The 13847-nt window shown below is 47.0% G+C and overlaps 1 protein-coding gene across 2 annotated transcripts in view; it reads left to right on the forward strand.

Moving 5' to 3' along the window:
• PTPDC1 (protein tyrosine phosphatase domain containing 1) overlaps positions 1-13847 on the forward strand; it is a 980126-nt gene that overhangs the window by 202777 nt on the left and 763502 nt on the right. The gene's annotated exons all lie outside the window — the stretch shown is intronic.

Below are 13847 nucleotides of genomic sequence, written 5' to 3' on the forward strand. Positions count from 1 at the left end.
CCATGCTAAACTTGACAGGTGCTCTGGGTGTCCCCCATTTTGGGATACCCAGGCCCTGCCATTGGGATCAGTTGATTCCTGATAGAAACAAGATGGCCCCTGTGGCCTCTTGCTTTCTATTGCCTGTTGTCTTGTTTTTCCCAAAGTCCTGGGAAGCCCTGGCTCTGTCCCTTCCCCCTGGCTGGCTGTTGGGTGGAAGTTCCATATATGGTGTTGTTGTGAAGGCCCAGCTAGACTGACTGGAGCCTTCCCAGTGACTGTATGTTATGGGTACCTCCTGTGGGTGGGACCTGGGTGAATGGAGTGTGTGACCAATATACACTCCTTGTTGTGGTTGTCTGGTTTCTGGCATGAGAGACAAAGACTGAGACAGCCCTGCCCGAAACTGGCCTGAATGCAGTGTGTAGTGTTGAATGGCTGGGTACTTGTCCCAATCCACATTCCTTGTTGTGAGTGTCTGAAAGGGAGGAGTGTGGCCTGAATGCACTGTGTGCCTGATTGGCTGACTGACTGCATGAATGCCCTTCTGTGTGATTGGCTGCTGTGTGTGTGCCAGCAGTGTGGATGAGAGACAGAATAGTATATCTGGGGACCTCTCACCACTGGAAATTGTTCAGAAGCATTCAGAAGCTGAGTCTCCACTCAAGAGTAACTGGATTTGCTGATCCTCGACGTCCAGCTGGAAGAAGAAGACTTGCTGTGGCATTTGCTTCGACGGAACTGAAGGTTGTCGAAATCGTCGAGGACTGACCCGAGAGAGGACCTGGCTAGGCGCCCTCTTCCCGTGCTCCGAGGGACCATCGAGCACCGCTGAATCTTCGCCGAAGCTCCCTGGACGCCAGACCATCGAAAGGCTGCCGACCGGAGAAGGGGACTGCCGAGGAGACCGAAGTAAAGCACCCGGACATCGACGCTGTCGAAGTCCATTGCCGTCGACCAGGGTTCGCAGGTCTGTGCAACCGCTGGAGGCCCGTCGAAGTTGTGTTGCCCAGCCGTGGGAACCACTTGACGCCGAGCCGCCGACGACCGGAGCCGTCCGCTCCTTGCCTAAGAACATTTGACTCGAAGGACTCCCTCGTCCGCACCGTCGACCGCTTTTGTCCTGCCGGAGAAAGTCGAGGACGACCAACGCGCCGAGGAGAATCCGCCGGTGGGTTTCCCGCCACCTCACGACCCCAAAGACTCGAGCAACTCGACGCCCTTGCTGGGCTCCCGTCTCTACAATCTTTGCGGTCCAGAACTATTGTCATCGAGGTGCCCCGCACACCTCCGCCTTGCAGGACGCCGACGCCCCGACGAGCACCGCTCGGACGAAGCTGCCGCCTCTTCGACATCGTTCTACCTCGTTTGTCGACGGACGTTCGACGCCCCGTGCCTCCCGCTTGAAAGGGAAGGCATTCAAGAAGGGCCGTCGATTCCCCGTCGCCGAACCCCGAGGTCTTCGACGTTTCTCGACGCCTCTCGACGATCCGTGACTCCTGCTTTAAAGGGGGTCATTCAAGAAGGATCTGTCGACGCCTCTTCGAAGAACTCGACTCCACCAGGTACATTGGGGGGGGTAAAAACATTGTAGGAGAGAATAAGACTGTTGAACAATATATGGACTGGGCTTGTGTTATATCTCTTTATTTTACAGGTTGCCCAGGTGGGGGGATCTCCACACAGAACTGTGTCCAGTAGCAAGGGCCAGTCTTCTGCCTATTGTTTCAACCCTCTGGTATCTCTCCTCTCTCTATTGCTGGTTTCCTTCTTATTGATCCGCGTGCCATTGCTACAGTATTGTGAATGCACTGTTATGAGGTCTAATATTAGTGGTACCACTTTAGAATTGTAGATATTTATCATTATTGGTTTTCCTGAGCACAAAGTGCGTTGTTGTGATAAGTGTACATAACCCTTGAATATTAATTATATAAAGACTGTGTTTTCAGTAATACAGTGTGTGGACATTCCTTTGTGGGGGCTTGGGGATACACTGTACTTAAGAACCAGCCTGCATCACCTCCTGAGAAGCTAGGCCTTGATTGCTCGTCCATTGCTACCACAATCGAGAATCTTGGCTGGGGTCCTCTGTGCCTCTCCTCTACCATATAGAGAGCGGAAGTACAGACCCCCCCACCGGTCTTGACACTAGTGCCATATTTGTTTAGGGGTCCGGTTGGGGGTATCTGGGAATGTGGGCAGGAAAGCTGTTGTGACTTCATTCCTTGGTCTGTATTATAATAGCCGTTCAGCTCGAACACCCGTGACAGGCCCAGGCGTCTCCCCCTAGCAGATGGCTGCCAAGAGTGTGTGCTTTGTCTGGTGGCGCGCAACTTCTTCCCCAGTTCCTTGGTGAGCATCTGCTTGGCTTTGTTAAAATCCTGAACATTGTATGGCTTTATGTTGGTTTATACATGTGAGGAATTTTATTTGCTCAACATTTTATGTAGATTTGTTTGGCAATTCGTACAGTCCTGAGAATGACCCATCTAGGCCAAAACACGTGTTGGCTGGTAACATTTTAATACATTTTGTGCTACATATTTGTGTTTTCATGATTCAATTGGGCATTCATTAGTCTTATTATTTTTGTGTGCATGTGTTCAGAACATACCTTTTTCCAGGATTCGGGTATGTCCACCGCGCAACAGGTCTATGACTAGGTGGTGGTTGGTTATGTGCCTGCCCATGGCCATGCCAATCCCTATGGCCATTTCTGATTCTGCCCGCCAAAACACCTCCTAATGGGAAATCTTTCGGCTTGCTTTAAGCCTTACCACAAGGCTTTGCATTGAAAGTGTGCGACAGTGTTTGTTCAAAGCAGTGTTCTGAGAGTTAACGACTGAATTGGAGTTGTAAACCCGCTACTAGTGTAATAGAAATGTATTACCAGGCCTACTTTCAGCCACTCTGCTTCTCCGTCACTGAAGTACTGTTTAAAACGAGCATTGGCAAAGACAACATTTTTGCCTTGTGCATAGGTTTTAAGGTTTTGCCAAGCACTGCTATTAGATGCCCAGGTAATTGCATCATTTTGCACGTACTACCATCAAATGGTAGTTAATACCACTATGGCTGTGCCATTCCCATGCCTACACAAAAGCCCAAACCATTGGCATTGCCAATGCTTGTTTCAACATTCTTTTGCTTTTTGGAAAGGTTTGACCAGTTGCCTGAAAAGGTATAGCGGAAATGTTCTCATGTTTTGTTTTTATATGTTTATATGTTAAGGATTAAAGAAGCCTCTAACATGAAACCAAGTGTAACAAAATACCAAGCAAATTAAACTCTACAGGTGCATGCTGAGGTCACATGTTATAGTTATGTAGTTCTTAAGAGATTATGGAATAATACAGATATCCTGAAGCCAGCTGACAAAGGTGGTACTTTAGTGATAATGAATAAAGACTACTATCCGGGTGAAATTGAGAGCCACTTGGCGGATCAGGGCACCTACATGGAAGTATTCACTGATCCAACCAGTGCTCCAGATAAGATTTTGAAGTGGGAGTATTTTACTCCCTATTTTTTAATGTTGGCAGTAAAATCATTTTTTAGGGATTAAAAAATCAAATCCCATTCCCAGTGGGAGTATTTAATAAGCGAGTGAAAATGTTTACCTGTAAAACCAAAATATTTTTTTTTTTTTTTTTGCATCATGTTATTCATGCACATGAAAAGGTACATTTTTACCTTTTTTCATTAGAAGAAATAATACTAGAGCTTCTTCCTGTGCCACAATGTTTACTAATGTTCCAAACATATCAGTGTGGATGAAAGCAGGGGACATGCTCTGATGTCTGTTCGCCATTTCTTTTTGTTGGGAGTATCGTTACTCCTTCATTTTATTTTTGGGCAGTATTTGCCTTCTTTTAGGGAGTAGAAGTAGCCTATACATCCCTTATCTGTAGGGCTGGATCCAACCGAATGTGGCGAGGAACAATGTTCTTAGTGAAGCAGTAAGTAATGGGTTTATTTTCTAGCCAAATAACATCCAAAAATGCCAGTGTTATATATACTACCTAAAGTCCACATAGACTTAAGACAACCGCCAGCGGGACTGGTAATTGCGGTGACAGCCTATTGGAATCATTTGCACGGTATGTGGACAGGATACTTCAACCGTTAATTCAAGATGGCACCACATATTTCTTCAGTAGATTTTGAAGAGAAGAAAGACATTCTGCTTACAGTGGATGTTACCAGTCTTTATACTAGCATCCACAGATTCAAGTCCAGCTTCTTGTGGGAATGGTTATTGTTGAAGGCCGAGCAGTGTCCAGCAGATGGTGTTTGTGTTGTCTCATCCTCAAATGTAAATACCTTATTTTGCAAGATGATTTTCAGCAAAGTATTTTGTTTAGACTTGGGGGACAACAATGGGAGCCACAATGGCTCCTAGTTATGTGAATGCCTTTATGCAACTAGAAGTAGACAGTGTCTTAAATTGCAAGAGATGAATGCAACCTCTAAATGGTTTCTTTCGATATATTGATGTCTTTTTTGGTATTTGTGGAGGCATGATAGAGGAACTTGAAAGTTTCTTTGAATTCATGAATGTTTTACTCTCGAGAATCAAGTTACCATGCATTCATTCAATTTCATGACGTTGAGATTTCCAGTGGAGGCAGGGCCCTCTGCACTACATTTCCTTCTAAAGATGGTAACAGTTTAATGGCCATGGGTTTTCACCCGCAAAGGACCGTTAACATTCCCCTGCATCAATTTCTTAGATTTCAAAGAATCATCTTGAATGAGTTGGAATATCTGGAGAGATCAAGGGATTTGAAGCAGCTTTTTCTGAAGAGGGATTATGCCCGACTGGCCTTTGATAATATAGCATGGAAAGTTGAAGAAATGCCCAAACAGTCTAAAGTGTGGGAGGGGTCAGAAATGTGAGGCGGACAACTCTGTGAAGGTTTCTCAACAAATGCCATTTTATTATATTCACAGGTTGGATGAATGCCACACTATCGCGACTAATGGATAGAATAAATAAACCAGGAAATGCATGGCACTTCAAAACAGTAATGTGTAAATTCGTAATATAACCAGTCTCTCAACCTGGTGAGTTCCCCCCTCCCCAGATTTACGTTGATTTCTGCTTCACAGTTCAAGAAAAGTAAATAAGGAAATCCTGTCTGCAACAAAGTTTCAACAGTTCTTTGCAACTTCAACTCGTCGACTGAAAATTCCAATACTCCAGTTATTGAATAAAGGAATCACTCTTCCTCTTCCTTGAAAAAGTATACAGTTTATCTTTCTCAAATAAAGGAACGTTTCTCCATTCATCAAATAGCAACAATCAATGTGTTGGCCATGATGATTTGCCATCTTTTTTTTAACTTGATTTTATTAGCATTTATAACTCGAAACAGACATTCTCAATATAACAAGAAACCTGTGTACCCCACATTGGGGAAAAAGTAGTCCCTGACCTTCAAAGGGTGCGCTAGAAGATCTTCCAGGTAAGTCCAAAAAGTCCTCAGATCTTCCCTCATATGCTCCAGCATTCCCCCGATTTGTGCCGCCTTATACCACAGACATATATCCGGGAAACCAAATTCCTCCCCCTTATCCCTTGAAAGGGTAAGGGCTGTCCTCTTCACCCTTGGGGTCTTGTTTCCCAATATAAATGTACTAAGCTCCCCGGTAAACTTCTAATAAAAACTTTTCTTGAACTGATTTGGGATGGATGCAAACAGGTATAGCAGTCTGGGGAGGACCTACATTTTTATGCAGGTCATCCTCCCATACCAGGTCAGTATCAACGGGAGCCACCTCTTTAGATCAGCCATGAGTTGAGCATGGAAGGGATTATAGTTAGCCACCATCATCTCTCCTAAATTCCTTGTCACCAGTATGCCCAGGTATCAAATGCCTCTGTTTTATCCTCATTGCCCTGGTAGCTTTCTGTGCGTAGGCGGCAAAATTGCAGACTTTTCCACGTTAATATTGAGAACTGAAAGGCTGCCATACTAGTCTTTGTGCCATGAGCGCTGGGAGAGAGACTTGTACATCTGTCAGGTAAGCCAATATGTCGTCAGCAAACAGTGACATTTTGCATTCGAGCTCTCCCCCCTCCCCACTATACCTTTTAATTCGTTCATTAACTGGAATTGAAATCGACAGTGGCTCTGTTACAAGGGCGTACAGGAGCACAGAGAGGGGACATCCCTTCCTGGTCCCTCTCGAGAGTTTGAAAGCCTCCCTAAGTCCCCCATTTATCATAACCTTTGCCCTTAGCCTATTGTATAGTGCGGACACCCACTTCAGAAAGTTTGCTCCCAGCCCCATCCTCCCCAGCACCTTCATCATGAAAGGCTGCTCGACCCTATCAAAGGCCTTTTCCGATTCCAATGTCACTAGACAAGCGTCCTGCACTTCCACTTTTGCTTCTTAAATCTGGTCGATAGGTTTCCCAATGTTTGACCCTTGCATTCCCCTAATAAATCCCACCTGATCCCGTTGCACTAGGAGTGGCATACCACCTTCCAGACTTGTTCATAGGGCTTTCGCCAATATCTTCACATCACTATTTAGGAGAGAAATCGGCCTGTAGGAGGAGCATCTAGTGGGGTCCTTCCCTTCCTTCGGGAACGCAACAATAGTTTCTGCCATCATCGTGGGAGGGAAGGGGTTCACGCTCCAAGCACGCGTTGAATACCACTGCTAAGTGCGGGGCTAACAGGGATTTGAATAATGTATAGAATTTTATCGTAAACCCATCTTCCCCCGGGGTGGTCCCTTACTTCATTCCTGCTATTGCCCCCGTGACTTCTTCTACTGTTATGGGATTCTCTAGAGCTTCCGCTATATCTTCGGGGAGTTCCGGGACTGGTAGACTTTCTTAAAAATTCATCAATTTGGGGGTCATCTCCTGCCCATTCCGACAAATAGAGGGTCCTATAGTACTCTACAAATTCATTCCCTATACTCTGGGCATTGCATGGACATCTGTTATCATCCGTCCTAATCGCCCCGATGTTCCTCCTCTTTTTTTCCTCCCTCAATCTCCATGTCAAGATCTTATCCTCTGTTCCCCGATCATGATATTTCTGTTTCAGGAACAGGAGTTTCTTTTCCCTATGTTGCGTTAGTTTAGCTTTCAATTGTGTCCTGTACCGTCGGGGCTCTATCACTTTGGCGGTTGAGATATATTGCCTGTGCGTAACCCCGGTTGCATCTCTTCCATTTTCCTGGGGTGCTTAACCTACTTCTTCCTCTCTCTTTTTCTCAGAGCCTATTATCATCAGGGACCCTCGTATAGTTGCCTTTAAGCCATCCCAAACCGATTGGATCCCCAACTATATCATTAAAGCAGAAATACTCTTTTATTCCCCTAAGTAGTTCTTGTTGCACCTCTTTATCTTTTAGCAGGAAGCCATTACATTTCCAGTTTCCCTGGTGGACTTTTGGCCCTCCCCTGGCCATCCCGATTGTTATCTCGTGGTCCGACCATAGGATCGGTACTACTCTGGACTGTAGGATCTGATGTTTTAGGGACACATCCCTAAGATAAAATTGATGCGGGAGAAGGAGTCATGGACTGCACAATAGTAAGTAAATGGCATGTCACCCTCCAGGACCGGGGGAGGGAGTCGCATATACCTATAACCTCGTTCACCTCTTTAAACTGCCCCGAATCATCCGGGTTAACCCTCCTCATTTGCTCCTCCCCATCCTCTTACGATCTCTCAGTGGGTCCTGTACCATATTGAAATCCCCCCCACCACCATTTGAAGGTCCACAAATTGAATTAGTTTATCTCTGATCTTCTCCCAAAATTCACATTGTTGCACATTTGGGGCGTATATTGAGCCGGACGTTGGCTTAACACCCTGTAATTGGCCCTTTGCAAACACATACCTCCCATTGGGGTCGTATAGTACCGCTTCTATTGTAAAGCTCATCCGGGTTGAAACCAAAACCGCTACCCTGTCTTTTTTACATCGGACACCACATTCACTTCGCCCTCCTCCCGGGATCGCAGTCTGGGTGCCCCCCCTTCTTCCAATGTGTTTCCTGTGAGCACAGCCAGTTGAGATTTGACCTCTTGAACTCGCGTACCACCATAGAACTTTAGGAAGGTGAGTTGAGGCCCCGGACATTTAGGGAGCCTATCCTCACTTCACCCTGGCCAGACACCACCTTGTACCCAAAGGAACACTCTACTTCCCCCTCCTCTGAGACCATTCCAAGTTTGGAACATTCTTAACTGGGTCCCTACACCACACCATTTATTTAAAATGTTCACACCCGGAACATAGGTCACCCACCCCCCACAGCCATTCCCTCCACTCTCCTCCCGGCATCCAACCCCACCTGGAGTAATTTCCCTTAACAAGATTGAATCACCAGTGGTCCCTCATGGGAATGAGTCGCGTTGGAGCGGATCACATCCGCGCGCCCCCTTGTGGCCTCTGATTTGCCATATCTGATAGCTTGGTCAGGATGATTTGCCACAACTGATAAGCTCAATAGAAATACAATGTCTTCAATAGCAACAACTTTACACAGTTCTTCCTTCAGCACCACAACATAAATTGACTTTGTTAGGACCTCATTGTAGCACTTTTTCAACTTCCACCTGGTTTCCTCCCAAGCCAGGCCTATTCCTTCAAAGGTTTGCCATGCGGGTATACTCTCCTACCCGAACAGCATTTCACAACTAATAGTGCTTTTGTGGTTCGAGTCAACAGATAACCTGCTTCACCATGTTCACCAGTTTGCAGCTTCAAAACTGTTAACTTTTCAGGGGAACCAGATTGACTGGTGCTTTTTAGTACTTTCATACAAATAATTTTACTCTCCTGAAATCCTTCTCACCAATCTTATTTCCCCATTGTACCGACAACCGAACTCTGACCAGGATAGGGTCTTACTCTGCTTCTCCCTTGGCTTTGGCAATGTGAGTTTATATAATCTTTTACCATATGTTGGGCAAAGTATTGGCAACCAGTTTCATACTTTATATATTTAGCCCCTTTTCGTTGTTAGTAATATCTGCTGGATTGCATTTTCCTGACTTTTAGTTTCTCTTGACTTGGGCAATGCTTGTAGGTTTAATTTCTTTCCAATATCCTCCCATCAGGTTGCTGGGTTTTACAGACTCACACTTTTTAAAGTTAGTCCTTTGGTTTTGTTACAAATGCTTTTGCTTCTTTTCATTAGTTTGGAATTCAAAATTACTCAGATTATTGCACTCACACGCGAGTGCGGCTTCTGCTGATTTTTAACAGTTTGAACATGCCTTTGTAACAACATTCATTTATACGCTGAACGCCTGCTTTACACATGCAAGTGGGAAAGGAGCGGCAGGGGTCACTTTCAAGCTGTGAACTCACTGGGTCAGACGTGCGCTTCCATTCCTATTGCTGCCTGTAGGACCTCTGTTTGTGACTCCTTGCAACCTGGCAAACATCTTCCTTTAGTCTGCTGCCACCCGTGTCAACTTCCACTGCAGCTCCCTTTCCTGAGGCCCTTAGATGCATGCCAGCCACCAGAGATAACCTTGAGGCTCTTGACTGCCGTACAGCCACCTGAGACAGCCTCCTGAATGCTTCCCCCTGCACAGCCTATGCAAATCAAGTTACAAAGGGGCAACCTTTACATTTGGAGAAACAGACTGGCAGCTGATATCTGCCAAACAGTGGTCCTGTGTCTTCTTTCTCCTCCAGCTTCTGCCTGGACTGCCAGCTCGAGCCTCTGCTCCAACATCGCCCAAGGCATGGGATTACAAAACCCCCATACCAGGAGACGGTCACCACGGACATCTCCCTGGAAGGTTGGGGGAGTGTACACTGGATGTCTGCACGCCAGAGGCCTGTGGCTGTCGGAAGAGAAGGATCTGCATATCAACCTCCTGGAGCTACGGGCAGTGTTCTGTGCCCTCAAGTCGGTCCTACTGTCTCTGAAAGGCAAGGTGGTGAGGATCTTCATGGACAACACCACTATGTTATACATCAGGAAGCAGGGGGGCACTTGATCCCTGGCGCTCTCCAAGGAAGCGCAGGACTTGTCATGATTCCTGCCCCCCATGTCCCCAGCCCTCCAAGATGTCAGGCTGGAGCCAGGCCACAATCAACTACATGGCCCTCAAGGGCCTCTCCATCCCTCCAAAGACCCACTTGGAGTCAGACTTGGCGCTTGTGGCACCAGACTGACTCACTCCCATAGGATAACATTGGGGATTGGACTTGTAGTGCATTGATGGGGACAAGATGGATGCCCCCACATATTTCGGTTCCCTGAACTGCATGTGCAGTCTAGTCTTTTGGGTGTGGTTCAGCTCAGAGACACCTGGGATACCCAGAGACTATTTAAGCCACGACCAGGCTGAGAAACATGCTTTGTGTTTTCTGCACCTGTAGCGTGACACTCACCAAGTTCGGATCGGTCTCCAATAGGCCTGCATCTTTCTTCTGCGCTCAGCTCCTACAAGAACAACGTTAGGAACAGCCTTACCTTTGCGCACTTCTGCCCATCATTCATCGCTCCTTCTGTTCTGCGGGCATCTTCGGCGGTGTCATTCCCATCCTGGCACGCCTCTTCCTAAGGAAAAGGGAAAAGAACAGAAAAAAGGCATTAGTAAGCATTCAGCAAATCTTCGCTTATTTTTAACGACTGTACAAGCTTCAATCGCTTACCTGAATCCCAGCCGCTCTGGGGGAACTCGGTCTCCGGAACTTCTCATCCATCTGCAAGAGGGAAAAGACACTCCAGGTCAGCATGGAAACATCTAGAGGCGCTGCATACCGCGCTTACTCACCGCATATCTTCTTCATAACCGGCATCCATGCTGAAAACGTCACAGCACCTAAAAGACACAGAAAAATAACTCAGTTCAATACAAATACGAAAGGGTCGCATCGTGCATTGCACTCTCACTCGCCTTCAGCGCTACTCATCTCAGCAGCACGTCGCCATCCCCGGACGCTGGCCATCATCAAAGGAAGGAAAGGAACGAAGTTAGAGAACTGTTCAAAAGACTCATTATACTTACCTGTCAGACTCTTGTCAGTGAAGTAACTAGGCAGCAACAAGCCCGCATCAATCAACGCGCCCCTGCGCTGAAAGCAGGAGGGAGAGCACACTTTCCAAGAAAACAAGGTGAGCTGTGGATCAAAGGGAAGGGTTGGACCCCGGGGAAGAAGGGGCTCAAGCACACAGACAATGGGGAGTTAAACTCTGCCAATCCTGTGTTTCAGGCCCAGTCTCCAGTCGAGTAGACTCCAGGAAAGGGTTTGAGGTCGTAAGAGGTCAGAGCAGGCTGAGTGACGTCCCCGTGGATACCAGGTGAGCGTTACAACTTGTGGCACTGGGCCGTCAGACAGGGGATGTTCCTCCCTCTCCACCTTGTGGGAGTCAAGAACACCATTGCAGACTCCCTCAGCAGGAAACTGTGCTTCTGCCACGAGTGGGAACTATGCCAGGATCGGGTGGACCGCCTGTTCATCAAATGGGGGCAGAGTACTACAAATGCCAGAGGTTTGCCAGCATATGCCACCAGCCAAGGAGCCTGAGGGACGCATTCTCCTTCCGGTGGGAAGGGTTGTTTCTGTATGCGTTTCCTCCATTTCCTCTCCTGCTATGAGTCAACACACTCGGTTTCAATGCAAGATGACCCTCATCGCCCCAGCGTGGTGAGGCAGATTTGGGATCAGGCCCTTCTCAGCCTGTCCGCGTCGCCTCCAGTCAATTTGTCAGTGGTTCTGGATCTTCTTATCAGCGAGGGAGATGCAATCCTTCATCACGACCCAGGATCGCTGAACCTGAGGACTTTGTTCCTGCAGCCTTAGAGTTTGGAGGTTATGAGTTGCCAACAGACTGCAGGAGGTCCTCGCCAAGGCCAGGGCATCGTCAACCTTGAAGTGCTACGGCCATAAGTGGAAGCGTTTTGCTACGTGGTGCCCGTCACAGATTACCCTTCTGAGGATCATGGCCCTCCAGATCCTTCCATACTTGCTATCCTTGGCAAAGGCTGGGGCACGCCTCCATCAAAGTGGATCTGTCGACTATCTCCCGCTATGCCAGTTCCCCATGCTGATCTTTGCTTTGGTCCCACACGACTCATCAAGGAATTTCTCAAAGGACTTGTCCGATCTTTCCAGCGGATGAAGGCTTTTGCCCCGGCGTGGGAACTGAACGCGGTTCTGACGTGGCTCATGGGGGTGGAGGGGCCTTTGAGCCTATGCCTCAGGCCACACAAGTTTCTCTCGTGGAAGACGGGTTTCCTTGAAGCCATCCCCTCTGCCAGACGTGAAGGTGAGATCCAGGCCCTATCCTGCAAGCAACCGTACCTGACTTTCCACAAATCGAGGGTGGCGCCTCTTTCATGGGGACAGTTCCGTAGGAATTCCACCTCAACGAGCCTTTGGTGTTACCCGTTTTCTTCCTGAAACCTTTGTCGCTGGCGGAAAGGGTCTTGCACTCACTGGACGTTGCTCGTGCCCTGAAGTTCTACGTGACACACAAAGAGTTTTCAGAAGACTTCACATAACTGCTTGTGAACTGTGAACCAGGGGGAAGGCCTTATCCAAAGCTTCCATTTCAAGGTGGCTCTCCAGCTGCATCACGCACTGTCATTGGTTGGCGAACCGACCGCTGCCCGGCTGTCTGAGAGCCCACTCCACCAGAGCGATCGCTGCAACAACCGTGTTCCTGTCTGATGTGCCCCTGCTGGACAATGGCAGGGCTGCTACTTGGAGGTCCATGCACACATTCACGAAGTTCTACTGCGTTGACAGGGATTCCAGGGAGGAGTCCAGAGTCGGCCAAGCAGTGCCACGCAACCGGTTTGCTTAATGTTAGTCTGTTCCAGAGGTAAGGGTTATTGCTTCTGTTGAGCCTTGCCACCGCCTGTGGTTTTGTAATGTTGTACTGCTATGTATTTGTTATTCATGAACATGTGAATCCATGCTAGACCCCATGCTGGAGAAGGTTTAAGTTAGTTACCTGTAACTATTGTTGTCCAGCATGGGTTCACATGTGAACCCTCCTTCCAGCCCCTCTCCGGCTCTTCATCATACTGCCACTTTACTTGCTTAACAAATCTGAAGATGGCTGCCAGAGGGGGGTTTAGAGAGAGGGCGGTCATTGGATGGGGGAAATATGACCCAGAGGACGGTGATTGGTTAAGAGAAGAAATACAGTTTGTAAGTGAAAGTGAAGCAGATTTTTCTTTTACTGAGGATTCCCAGTCTGATTGGGAATATTCATGAGCATGTGAATCCATGCCAGACCCATGCTGGAGAACAATAGTTAAAGGTAAGTAACTTAAACCATACAGACCCAAAATGGTCTCAACATTTGATTGCGCAGATGCAGGTAGTGAATCAAAAAGTAATGAAAGTACCTAGGTGAGGAGTCTCTATTTTTGTGTCAGAAGGACATTTATTGGACTTAGCAATTCGACCCTAAGATTCCCAAGGGTATGAACGCGGAATGGGACCTTTCCTGTTTCCTATGAATTGTGGGTCTTTAAATCAACAGTTATGTCAAAACCTTAAGATAAGGAGGAATATCCTTTAAAGTATGAACAAATTGTAGTATCATTTTAAGATTTCTGATATATGGGGATGTAGTGTATCTATGCATTATATTTGTGGGAATTATCCTAATGTTATCAATGATTGTCTACACTTTGTAAGAACTATAGAAATTCACATTTTGTACTTAACAGATCGTTTAGGATTGTTATGTGGGACTTGCATTTAAAAAATCTGAATGTTTTTTCAGAAACATTCACAGATTGCCAATTGAATGCTATGTTCTATGCACAATAGGTAGCGTTATTATGCCAATACCTAAAGCGTTTTTCATTATAACGTCTGTGGTAAATCTCGAAATGCCATGAAGTGATT

Source organism: Ambystoma mexicanum, chromosome 2p (genome assembly GCF_040938575.1).
Source record: "Ambystoma mexicanum isolate Mex_15411 chromosome 2p, UKY_AmexF1_1, whole genome shotgun sequence".
NCBI lineage: Eukaryota > Metazoa > Chordata > Amphibia > Caudata > Ambystomatidae > Ambystoma > Ambystoma mexicanum.